Raw genomic sequence first — 12,388 nt, 5'->3', positions numbered from 1 at the left:
ACCCCGTTCAGGCTGCCCACCGGGATAACAGACAGCACCACCGGCAATGTGTAAAGGTCAACGGGAAGGAGGTCAGTGGTCTACGGGATACCGGTGCAACCATGACTTTGCTCCAGAAGCACCTGGTATCCGAAGCCCAACATACCGGGGACACGGTCGCAGTGCGAGTAGCCAGGGGTGCCGTGATTCGTCTACCCGTTGCCCGGGTACATTTGGATTGGGGAGTGGGCGCTGGACATGTAAATGTGGGGGTCATGAAGGATTTACCCGCAGATGTCCTCCTTGGCAATGACTTGGCGCCCCTCATTTCAGCCTTCGCGGTCACGACCCGTGCCCAGACCCGTGCAGCCGAGGCTGGCCCACCTGCTGCTGAGACCCAGGTAAGACTCTCTACCCCGACTTGTACCTTAGATCAGGCCTCTTTAGGCTGGGATACCCCAGATATGTACGGGAAGGAAACTAAGGAAGACCCGACTGTAGCGAAGTACAGGGCCAGGGCCGACTCTGGGGGAGAAGGAGTAGATGGGGAGCACTACAAGTGGGTGGGGGATAGGCTGTACAGGATCCCGAAACCGTCCCTAGAAACCGAGTACCCCTCCGCAGAATCGACAGCTAGTGGTACCTGCAAAGTACCGGCAGGAGATTCTGCGGATTGGGCATGATGTGCCGTTAGCGGGCCATCTAGGTTCCCGCCGCACAGCTCATAGAATCACCCAAAACTTTTTCTGGCCCAATTTTAACCGAGATGTGCGGGTTTATTGTAGCACGTGTGACACCTGTCAACGGGTAGGTAAGCGGGGGGACCACCCAAAGGCTAGGCTTCAGTCGATGCCTATCATTGGAGAATCCCTTTCCCGCATAGCCGTTGACATTGTGGGTCCACTGGCCAGGGCTAGCCCATCAGGTAAGAAATACATTCTTACCGTGGTGGACTATGCCACACATTATCCAGAGGCAGTAGCGCTGTCTAATATAGAGGCAGAGATGGTTGCTGATGCCCTGGTTAAAATTTTCACTAGGGTCAGGTTCCCTCAGGAGATCCTCTCTGATCAGAGAACTCAGTTCACCGCTGTGCTTACCCAGCAGCTGTGGAAGGTGTGCGGCATTAAACCGCTGCTGAGCTCACCTTACCACCCACAGACGAACGGTCTCTGCGAACGATTTAACGGCACCCTCAAACAGATGCTGAGGACCTTTACTGACACTTGCAGAGACTGGGAGCGATTCCTGCCTCATCTGCTATTTGCATACAGAGAGGTGCCCCAGGAATCTACTGGGTTCTCCCCCTTTGAGTTACTCTATGAGAGAAGGGTCTGTGGACCCCTAGATCTCATTAGAGGACACTGGGAGGGGGAGACAGAGCAAGAAGGGACCCCCATAGTGCCATATGTCCTGGAACTCCGGGACCGCATGGAGAGACTATCCTTGATGGTAAGGGAGAATCTCCAGGCGGCCCAGGGGAGACAGAAGCGGTGGTACGATCGCGGTGCCCGACAGCGGGTCTTCCAGGTTGGGCAGAAGGTTCTAGTGCTCAAGCCTGTGAAGACAAACAAGATGCAAGCATCTTGGCAGGGCCCGTATAAAGTGTTAGCTCAGGTATGTGATACTACCTATCTTATAGCCAGCTGCGCAGATGAGAGGATTCAGCGATCCTTTCATGTGAACATGCTGAAGGAGTATCAGGAGAGACCAGAGGATGTTGCGGCAGTATGTGCCCCAGCTACTGACGACCCCGAGAACTTACCTTTACCTGACTTGTTAGAGAAGGATCCCCAGACTGACCTTACTAGTCTTGTGCAGCTAGGGGACCGGCTAAACCCGGCAGAGAAGGTACAGGCAAGACAGCTTCTGTGGGAGAAGCAGGCGACATTCTCCCAAGAACCCGGGTACACCACCCTAGCTGTGCACAAGGTCGAGACACCCGGACAGAACCCCCTACGACAACCCCCGTACCGTATCCCTGAAGCAGTCCGAGAAGGAATGCGGAAGGAGATACAAGAGATGACCAGGCTGGGGGTTATCGAGCACTCAGACAGCCCTTGGGCCTCACCTGTAGTCCTGGTGCCTAAGAAAGATGGGACCACCCGGTTCTGTGTGGATTACAGGCGGCTCAACGAGCGGACCACCACTGACGCCTACCTGATGCCCCGGGTAGACGAGTTATTAGACCGCATTGCCAGGGGGCGCTATCTGACCACCATTGACCTGTGCAAAGGTTATTGGCAGATCCCCCTGGCCGAGGATGCTATCCCTAAGTCGGCATTCATCACCCCATTTGGCCTGTACCAGTTTAAGGTTATGCCATTTGGGATGAAGAATGATCCGGCTACCTTCCAGCGTATGGTGGATAGGCTCCTCGATGGCTTCCAGGAATTTGCATGTGCATACCTGGATGACATTGCGGTCTACAGTGAGTCCTGGGAAGACCATTTAGTACACGTGGGGGTGGTGCTGGACAAGATTCGGGCTGCGGGCCTGACCTTGAAGCCAGACAAGTGCCATTTAGGCATGGCAGAAGTGCAGTATTTGGGTTACTGGGTAGGATGTGGGAGCCAGCGACCAGAGCCAGCCAAGGTATAGGCTGTAGCTAACTGGCCCACACCTATCACCAAGACCCAAGTGCTGGCCTTCCTGGGGACGGCAGGGTATTACATACGTTTTGTCCCCGACTATAGTACGGTTGCCAAGCCCTTGACTGACCTGACGCAGGTCCTGTGGTCTCCAGCTTGTGAAGCCGCGTTTCAGGCCCTGAAGCAAGCTCTTGTGAATGCCCCTGTCCTGGCTGCCCCAGTCCCTAACAGACGTTTTCTTGTGCATACAGATGCTTTCATGTATGGACTGGGGGCTGTGCTGAACCTGGTCGGGGAAGATGGAGGAGAGCACCCTGTCGCATATCTCAGCAGAAAGTTACTACCTCGGGAAGTGAGTTATGCGGCAGTGGAGTAAGAGTGTTTAGCCCTGGTCTGGGCACTGAAGAAGTTGAGCCCTTATTTATATGGACAAGAATTTTCCCTCATCACAGACCACAATCCCCTTGTCTGGCTTAACCGGGTCTCCAGAGACAATGGCAGACTGCTGTGATGGAGTCTGGCACTGCAGCCTTACAACTTCACTATCAGCTACCGACCCGGTAAGCAGAATGGGAATGCGGATGGGTTATCCCGGCAAACAGACGTCCCTACTCCGTCCCAGTCCGGTCATCCCCAAGTTGACCCGCCAAAGGGTCAAGCCGGGTCTGCCGGAGTGTTCCACAAGGGGGGAGCCGTGTGACAGACCCATCCGTGTGGACTACAAAATGGTACCCAGATAGCTAATTTTATTGTATTTGTTTACTCTGAGTGCAATTCACCTAATGATATGCACTCAGACTTGAGCTTTCTGGGGATATGATAAATGTCTGTGTTGGCTGGGAGGGTGTGACATTGTGTGTTTAGGTGGTGATTCCTGTCCTGTTGTTCCCACATGTGTATTGGTGATCTCCCTTTGTCCTGAGAGATAATTGAATTACTCTTCGGGTGTCTCTGGGGCAGAGAGGAGGAAACCATGATGCATTTTGGGGATATGTTGTATCTGTGTATCCTGAGTGCTACGTATCTGTCCTGTGTCACAGTCTCCCTTCTGGGCCCCTAGGGGCGTGTACACCAGATGGGGACCTGTATAAATACGGGCGGGTAGCCCTCAATAAAGTGTTCGTGTTTTACCCTCAAGGTGGAGCTTGGTCTCGTTATTGGGGGGGGGTGAAGGTACCGTAACACTGTTGCACATATATAATCGGGGGAGAAAATCCTGCACATGTGATCCGTTGCTAACAGCAATCCCCAGCAATAATGCAAACAATGGAGGATGCCGGCAGTGGACCACATGTACCACAAGGACATCCTACACAGGATAGCCAAATGTGTGGATGTAATTGGCAATATAAAGCAAACATTTACATCTGCAGGGTTTGCTCCCCCGATTATATATGCGCAACAGCATATGGGGTTTTGAGCATCTTTCTGCTTTTTATGACCACGTTATTTTGTCTGTACATGCATGCCTGGAGGTGTGGCAACTCCAGGTTTAAAAGTGCTTTGATTTTGATTTAATGGTAACATTCAGGTGCACCACTGCGTCACATGAGTCAGTAATAGGTGGGACTCATAGCCTCTTTCCTCCTCCTGTTGTATGTGTGATTTCACACTGGAGGTAACTGGGAGTTGTTCGCTGTGTGTCGGACCTTATGCCCCAGTAATAGCCCATACGGCTCCAGTAATTGCCCATATGGCACAAGTAGGTTAGCATTAGGTCCTGTGCCACTTTGAGATACCTTGATGGGGTGCGCGGGCTCCAGTATGTTCTGGATATAAGAATATATTGGCGAAAGTCTCATTTTAATATCAGTGTGTGGGTCATATATCAGCCATATATTGTCAATTGCATTTTCCATTGTAGTGCACCATTTTCTTCTTTGTAAATGTATATATGAGCACCAAAAAAGTGCAAATAACAGCGCCACCCTGCAGTGGCAGATATACTGTACACACAGAGATAATACAGCTATAAAATGTACATTAATATTTCTATGCCAAACATCTACAGAGCTACATTCATCTGGTGGAGGCCAAGAAGTGAGTTTTTGGCCTCCATCGGACCTGTATACATCAGAATACCTTTTTGTTGTGGCATGAAATAGTGTAGACTATGCTATTTCATACAAAAGTATATATAAAAGACGTAATGACCACATACCTATCCAGGGAGTATCTCACAGTCTTTGGTCAGAGGTGTATGGTATGTGGGGGATTCTCCTGATCAGAGGTGTACATAGAGAAGTAAGGGCCCCATAGCAAGGATCAAACCAGTCCCCCACACAGGACAGAAGGGTGTCTGCCTAAACCCCTTTCAGTGACCCTTGGGCCATTTTTCCACTGCCTCATTTGCCAAAAGTCGTTCCTTTAGAGGGTAGAGTCCTGACCAAGTTTTCACCTCCAGTAGAAGAGAAGATATTCCCAACTAAGGGTACTTTCACACTAGCTTTGTTCGGATCCGGCAGGCAGTTCCGGGAACAGAACTGCCTGCCGGACCCGGCAAACCGGTATCATCCGAAATAACGGATCCTGTATTTAAAGATCAAAAGCAAAAATAGCTCCTCCTATGTCCCAGCGCATGCGCAGGCCGGAAAACCAGATCCAGCGATGCAGCAATTTTCTCGAACACTTGGTACCGGATCCGGCATTATTACATCTCTATGGAAATTAATGCCGGTATACCAGTGGAATATTGTTCCGGGATTTTGGCCATACAAATGCCATACAAGGGACAGAACAGAAGACATCCTGATGCATACTGAACCGATTGCTTTCCATTCAGAACGCATTAGGACAAAACTGATGCATTTTTTCCCCGGTATTGAGACCCTTTACCGGATTTTAATCCGGAAATGAATAACGCTAGTGTGAAAGTACCCTAAGACTGGGTCCCCTCTAGCCCTTGGTCCCATAGCAGTCGCATGGTCTGCTGCTATGGTAGTTCTGCTTCTGCTCCTGGCTTACTCTTATGTATACTGTTGATTAATGCAATTAAAATGTTTTTTTAAACTTGTACAATACACAATACACATCTCAGCTGCTGCAGAACCTTATAATACACATAATACAAACCTCAGCAGCTGCAGAACCTCAAAATACACAGCTCAGCTGCTGCAGAACATTATAATACACAGCTTAACTGCTGCACAATCTTATAATACACACCTCAGCTGCTGCAGAACATCATAATACACATCTCAGCTGCTGCAGAACATCATAATACACACCTTAACTGCTGCACAACCTTATAATACACACCTCAGCTGCTGCAGAACATCATAATACACACCTCGGCTGCTGCAGAACATCATAATACACACCTTAACTGCTGCGCAACCTTATAATACACACCTTAACTGCTGCACAACCTTATAATACACACCTCAGCTGCTGCAGAACATCATAATACACACCTCAGCTGCTGCAGAACATCATAATACACACCTCAGCTGCTGCAGAACATCATAATACACACCTCAGCTGTTACAGAACCTCATGATACACAACTCAGCTTCTGTCGCACCTCATTATGCACACCTCAGCTTCTGCAGAACCTCATGATACACAACTCAGCTGCGGTTGCACCTCATAATACACACGTCAGCTGCTGCAGAACATCATAATACACACCTCAACTGCTGCAGAACCTTATAATGCACACCTCAGCAGCTGCAGAACCTTATAATACACACCTTAACTGCTGCACAACCTTATAATACACACCTCAGCTGCTGCAGAACTTCATAATACGCACCTCAGCTGCCGCAGGACATCATAATACACACCTTAGCTTAGTGCAACGTGCCGGTCCGCAGGGGAGAACACATGAGGTTCACGGTAGGTCGAAGGGTAAAACAGATCATCGGCTACTCGCGGTTAGTAGATGCCTCCGTGGGCTGGGGTGCAGTGAAGGGGAGAACAGCACTGGATTCTCCGGGGCACACTCTGATATGAGGGACACAGGCCAGATGGTGGCTGAGGTGCCCTTGGTGGTAACTTGGCTTTATGCGCTAATGGCTAGATCCCTTTAGTCGTGACGCCAGTACCGTTGTGGAATAACGATGGTGAGAGTAGTAGTTGAATTAAGGAGTAAGACAGCAGTTGAATCCAACTCACAACTTTTACTGTTTTGCTGGTTCTCAGTAGCAGTGACATTCACAGATAGCACAGTCTCTCTTGTATGCAGAGGTAATAAATTGTAATCCCAGGTAACAGGCTTTTTGTAGCTAAAAACTTCAGATTAAAGTTCAGTTACGTTAGTGAAAATCCAACTGGCTGTATCTAGCTCCTTGCCTTATTCTAATCCCAATAACGGTGGTGTCTGATCCTTCCTTCCACTTAAGTGACATAACCGATTGGCCTTTCTGTCTTCTATATACCGGTGAGGCTGCCTGTAGCTAGATTGTCCTACACCAAATTCAAAAGTGCCTATAAGCTTGACAAGATGGCTGTTATCTTCCTTTGTCTTTTCTGTAGTTAAAACACAATTTTTCACTTGTCCTCCTTGCTTCTTGGCCTAAAACTTGGGAAAAGATCACTTGGCTCCTCTGGACAGTGGGCCTCAGAGAGAGAGCTGAGAGGAGGGGGTCTCTAAATACATGCCCAGCGGCTGACAGCTGGCTTGTCGGAACTGCTAGCCCACCAACTACTGCCATATAAATTGGTGGTCTTTAGAAAATTTGTGGCCATTGGCACACCGCAATGGAAGGTCCCCAGAAGGAAATATTTCTCCAAGAGGGCATCCCTGAACTATATGGCCATGTTCAGTGGCAAGTGAATATATCTCTGGCACAGTGTCGGTACCAAGATACATCTGACCACAGACACGTGGTCTAGCAAACACGGGCAGGGAAGGTACATAACTTTTACTGCCCACTGGGTGAACCTTCTGACGGCCATCAAGCATGTAACCCATGGCACCCGTGTGGATTTGGTGTTACCACCACGGATTGCATGAAGACCGGCCTCTTCTTCTCCTCCTCCTACTCCATCCTCCGTCTCCTCCTCAGCTGACTCCTCCTTTTCCACTGCTACAGCCTCTTCCGCTGCACCTCCCAATCTCCCCAGAACCTATTTGACATGCCAGATGAGATGTTGCCGTGCTGTGCTGTGGCTGTTGTGCCTGGAAGCCAAGAGCCAGACCGATCCTGCACTGCTTTCAGCTCTGCGGTCACAGGCCGATCAGTGGTTAACCCCACTCAATTTGACAGTTGGTAAAGTGGTGTGCGACAACGGTGCCAATCTGCTGAGCGCGCTGAAATAGGGCATTTTAGAAGATCTTACACGGCCATGGCTCGCCTTGCTGACGTTCAGCGGCGACACCACTTGCCCGTCAGACGTCTGATTTGTGACTGCCCGACGCGCTGGAACTCCACCTTTTATCTGCTTGATAGGCTGCTCCAGCAGAGATGTGCTGTTGATGACTACCTGTACAAACTCTGCTGCAGGATAGGTTCTGGGAGCTTGGCTTCTTTTTACCGTGTCAGTGGCTGCTCATGCGCGACGCATGCAGACTTCTGCGGCCATTTGATGAGATCACCAAACTGGTCAGTCGCAGCCAGGGCGCCATCAGTGACATCGTACCTTATGCCTTCTTTCTGGAGCGTGCATTGCGTCGTGTCATTGATCAAGCCATCGAGGAGCAGGAGCTGGAAGATGAGGAAGTCGCAATGCTGAATGAATTCCCAGGGGGGGCTACTCCATCTGAGACAAGTCAGCAGGAGTCTGAAGAGGAGTCAGAGGAGGATGGTGCCTGGGGGTAAGAGGAGGAGCAAGAAGAGCAGGCTTTAAACTTTTCTGGGATCCCTGGTGTTGTCCATGGCTGGGCGGAGGACACCGAGGACGACATTCTCCTGGGCGATGAGCATGAGCCAGGGCGCTCCACCACTTCCAATTTAGTGCAAATGGGGGCCTTCATGCTCCAGTGTTTGAAGAGGGACCCCCTTATAAACAGCATAAAGGTCAAGGACCTGTACTGGGTGGCAATGTACTTAGACCCCCAGTACAAACACAAAATGGCGGACATGTTACCAGCATCGCAGAGGGCTGTCAGAATTCAGAATTTCCAGGCCTTGCTGAAAAAGATGCTGCATTCTGCTGTTGCAGGCACTGGCAGAGGAATTTCCACCCACAGAGAAACAGGTGCGGGTACCAATCCTACAGCGCCTGCAAAAAGAGGGCGGTTTGAAGATGTGTTGGTCACTTCGGATATGAAATCATTCTTGCAGCCAACACATCAACAGCCGCCCTCTTGATCCAGCCTCAGGGAATGCCTAGACCGAAAAGGTATCCGACTACATCGGGTTAACGGCCAATGTGGATGCTCTGAGAAGCGAGAAACCCCTTGACTACTGGGTGTGCAGGCTTGACCTGTGGCCAGAGCTGGCAAAATTTGCCTTGGAACTCTTGGCTTGCCCCTTGTCGAGTGTCCTGTCCGAAAGGACATTCAGTGCAGCAGGGAGGATCGTGACCTATAAGCACACTCGTCTAGCTCAGTGTGGACTACCTCATATTTTTTTAAATGAATGAGGCATGGATCTCGGAGGAATTAAACACCTGTGATGACCACATGTAATTGAATTTCCTCATGCCAGCCTACACATATCCGCCACCACCCAGAACAAAGAATGGTCCTTACCTTATGTAAATACATAAAAGGCATAAAAGGCCTTTCAAGTCAGATGAATGCCTAATTTTTCGGGCCTGTACTGGCCGACAGTTACATATTTATTCTGTGACCGCCTAATGTACCTCCAGCCACAGAATCCAAAGTTCTTTGCTGTCAGGTGAATGCCTATTTCATAATTTTTGGGGCCTGTACTGACCGACAGTTACATTTTTTATCTCTAGCCACATAAACCATTGTCTCACTTCTCTGCCTCATTATGGTGGCGTATGAACCGCATTCACCATAAGGACCTTCTAATGTCACCGGGTCATGTGACTGTGCCCCCCACCCTGTACTGTGCCCCTCACCCCATACTGTGACCCCTTATACCCTGCATTGTGCCCTCTTACCACACCCTATGCAGTGCCCCTAGTCATTCCCTGTACTGTACAATCCTTTACCCTTTTATCCGATCACGGTATGGCGGTGTTATCCGGTCAATGTACAGAGGTGTTATCCGGCTGTATGGCAGTGGTATTGTAACACCCCAGAGTTGTGTCACTACACGCCTATACCCCGCTAATATCTCCTAGGAGCCTTTATACTCTCATCAGATATGATTTTGCTCATGTCTTCCACAAATGTGCATATAAATCTTATGTTAAATGCAATTGTTCATGTAATTTGCCTGGTTACCAGTAAGTAGCCATGAGCAAGCACCAAAGTATTCGGGTGTTCGGCCCAAACACATCGCGATATTCGTGTGCCCAGCCGAGTATAATGGAAGTCAATGGGAGACAACCAGGCACCCCCCTGCTTTGAAGAGGGGAGGGTGCCTGGTCCATTGGAAAATGTCAGAAAATGACAGAAACACCACTGGAATGGATCTGGAACAGCATGGGGATAATGTCTGGATGCATCTTGGACTCCCGGGTCGCTGAAACAGCCTGTATATCACATAAAGGAGGGCCTCATTCATATTGTGTTACAATTGTTCAGGTAGTGGGACTCCTACACTCATAAAGCCTATGCACTAAGTGACAGGGCTGCCAAAAATTACAATGAACCGGCACTCCAAAACACCCTTTGTTACACATAAAGGAGGGCATCATACACACCCTTGAAAAATTATCATTGATGGCCTGCTAGTGATCCTCAAAAATATTAGGCGCATTGGCCTGCTGATCTGACCATCTAAAACATTATGGGCAGTGGCCTGCTGCCGATTTGGTGACTCTAGTTAACCTGGGGTCGATGCACGTCCCCGTGACGGCGACGATCCATTCGGATGTCTGGCCTATCAACTGTCCATGTAATAGCTCAAAACAATTGCAACCTATGGGTAACGGGGAATCAGTGTTTGATTCCGGAGAGGTAGCCTGACAAATGGCTACCACATCCAAGAAAGGCAAGCGGGGGGCGCACAAATTTCTCCTGACTCTGGGAGGTATTGACGATAAACAACAATACAGAACTCTTAAGATGCCCTGTTATTGGAATTAGCAATACAAAGTTACAGGGAATGTCACTGTGGTATTTTGGATAAGAAAACGTTATACAGGAGAGGCCCTGCTGCCACTTTGTTGACTCTAGATAACTTCTGCCTGATTGCATGTCCACGATCCATTTTGATATCTTCCCTATCAACTTTCGATGTTCTTTTATGCGCCTAACATGGTGACCACGGGTGAAGATGTATCATTGTTTGATTTCGGAGAGGGCGCCTGAGAAACGAATATGGCTACCATTTCAAAGCAAGGCAGCATGAGTTGCGGGCCTGCTGTTGAGCTAACCCTGTAAATAGATTTTAGGTTTGGGCCTGCACATGAGGTGACCCTGTAAAAGATTTTAGGTTTGGGCCTGCAGGTGAGCTGACCCCGTAAAAGATTTTGGGTTTGGGCCTGCAGGTGAGCTGACCCTGTAAAAGATTTTAGATTTGGTCCTGCAGGTGAGCTGACCCTTTTTAAGATTTGATTTTCGGTCCTGCTGGTGAGCTGCGGTGGAACTGACAAACCTAACTTCATTTTGATGGCTGCATTATTCTGCAGGTGCACATCATACAGCTCTAAAGATGCCTTTGCCATCTGTATCTTTATAATCAATCTGTGGCCTTAGTCTTGTAAAAGATTTTCCGTTTGGGCCTGCAGGTGAGCTGACCCTTTTAAAGATTAGATTTGCAGTCCTGCTGGTGAGCTGCGGTGGAACCGACAAACCCAACTTCATTTTGATGGCTGCATTATTCTGCATTGCCCGTCATACAGCATTAAAGATGTCTTTGCCATCTGCATCTTTATAATCAATCTGTGGCCTTAGTCTTTCATCCAGTCATTGTGCCACTATGTGTCCTCCTCATCCTGCCATCTCCACAGTATGTCACCTTGCCACTCATTTTCATCACCATGCTGCTGCTGATGCTGCCTAAAAGGCCTAAGACTGATCACCAGAACCACAATGTAAGTAATTTTTTACACCGACATTTGTAATCAAAAATACATTTTTGATGAAAAAATAAAAATAAAAAATTACTGTAGATTTACTTGTATATGAAGTGTAATTGCAGCAACAAATTACAAGGAAGAGGCACTCCTATACAACCTGTATATCACATAAAGGAGGGCCTCATTCACATTGAGTTGCGGGCCTGCAGGTGGGCTGACCCAGTGAAAGATTTTAGGTTTGGGCCTGCAGGTGAGCTAACCCTCCCTGAAGAGGGACATGAGGAGATCTTGTGCACTGATTCTCAAACTCCTCAGCATCCACAGTCAGAAGAAGATGAGGGTGGGGAATGGCAATTAGTGTTTAATGAGGTGGATGATGCGGGTGCAACACAGTTTTCAATAAGTGAGGGTCTTGTTTGGTTAACAACACAAGTCAGGAGGATGACCCGAGTGAGGAAGTGGAAGAGGGGTTGCTGGACGATGACATCACTTACCCAACCTGGGTAGGTGGCAAGCCAAGCTAGGACAGCAGTACAGAGGGGGAGTGATCCACAGCACCGCAACAGGCTAAAAGAGGCTGTGGGATGGCGAAAAAGGAGAAGGCGGGCCACACCAAATAGGCCCTCATACAGTTGTCCTTAACCCAGGCCTTTGAACCAAAGCGCAAATACCCAGCCACCCACCCACAGGCCATAGCACTTAATGCACACCTTTAATAATAGGTGGCCCGAGACATGTTGCCATTTAGGCCTGTGGACACTGAGGCTTTCCTC

This window comes from Bufo gargarizans, chromosome 4 (assembly GCF_014858855.1).
Source record: "Bufo gargarizans isolate SCDJY-AF-19 chromosome 4, ASM1485885v1, whole genome shotgun sequence".
Taxonomy (NCBI): domain Eukaryota; kingdom Metazoa; phylum Chordata; class Amphibia; order Anura; family Bufonidae; genus Bufo; species Bufo gargarizans.
This window is presented reverse-complemented; position numbering follows the sequence as displayed.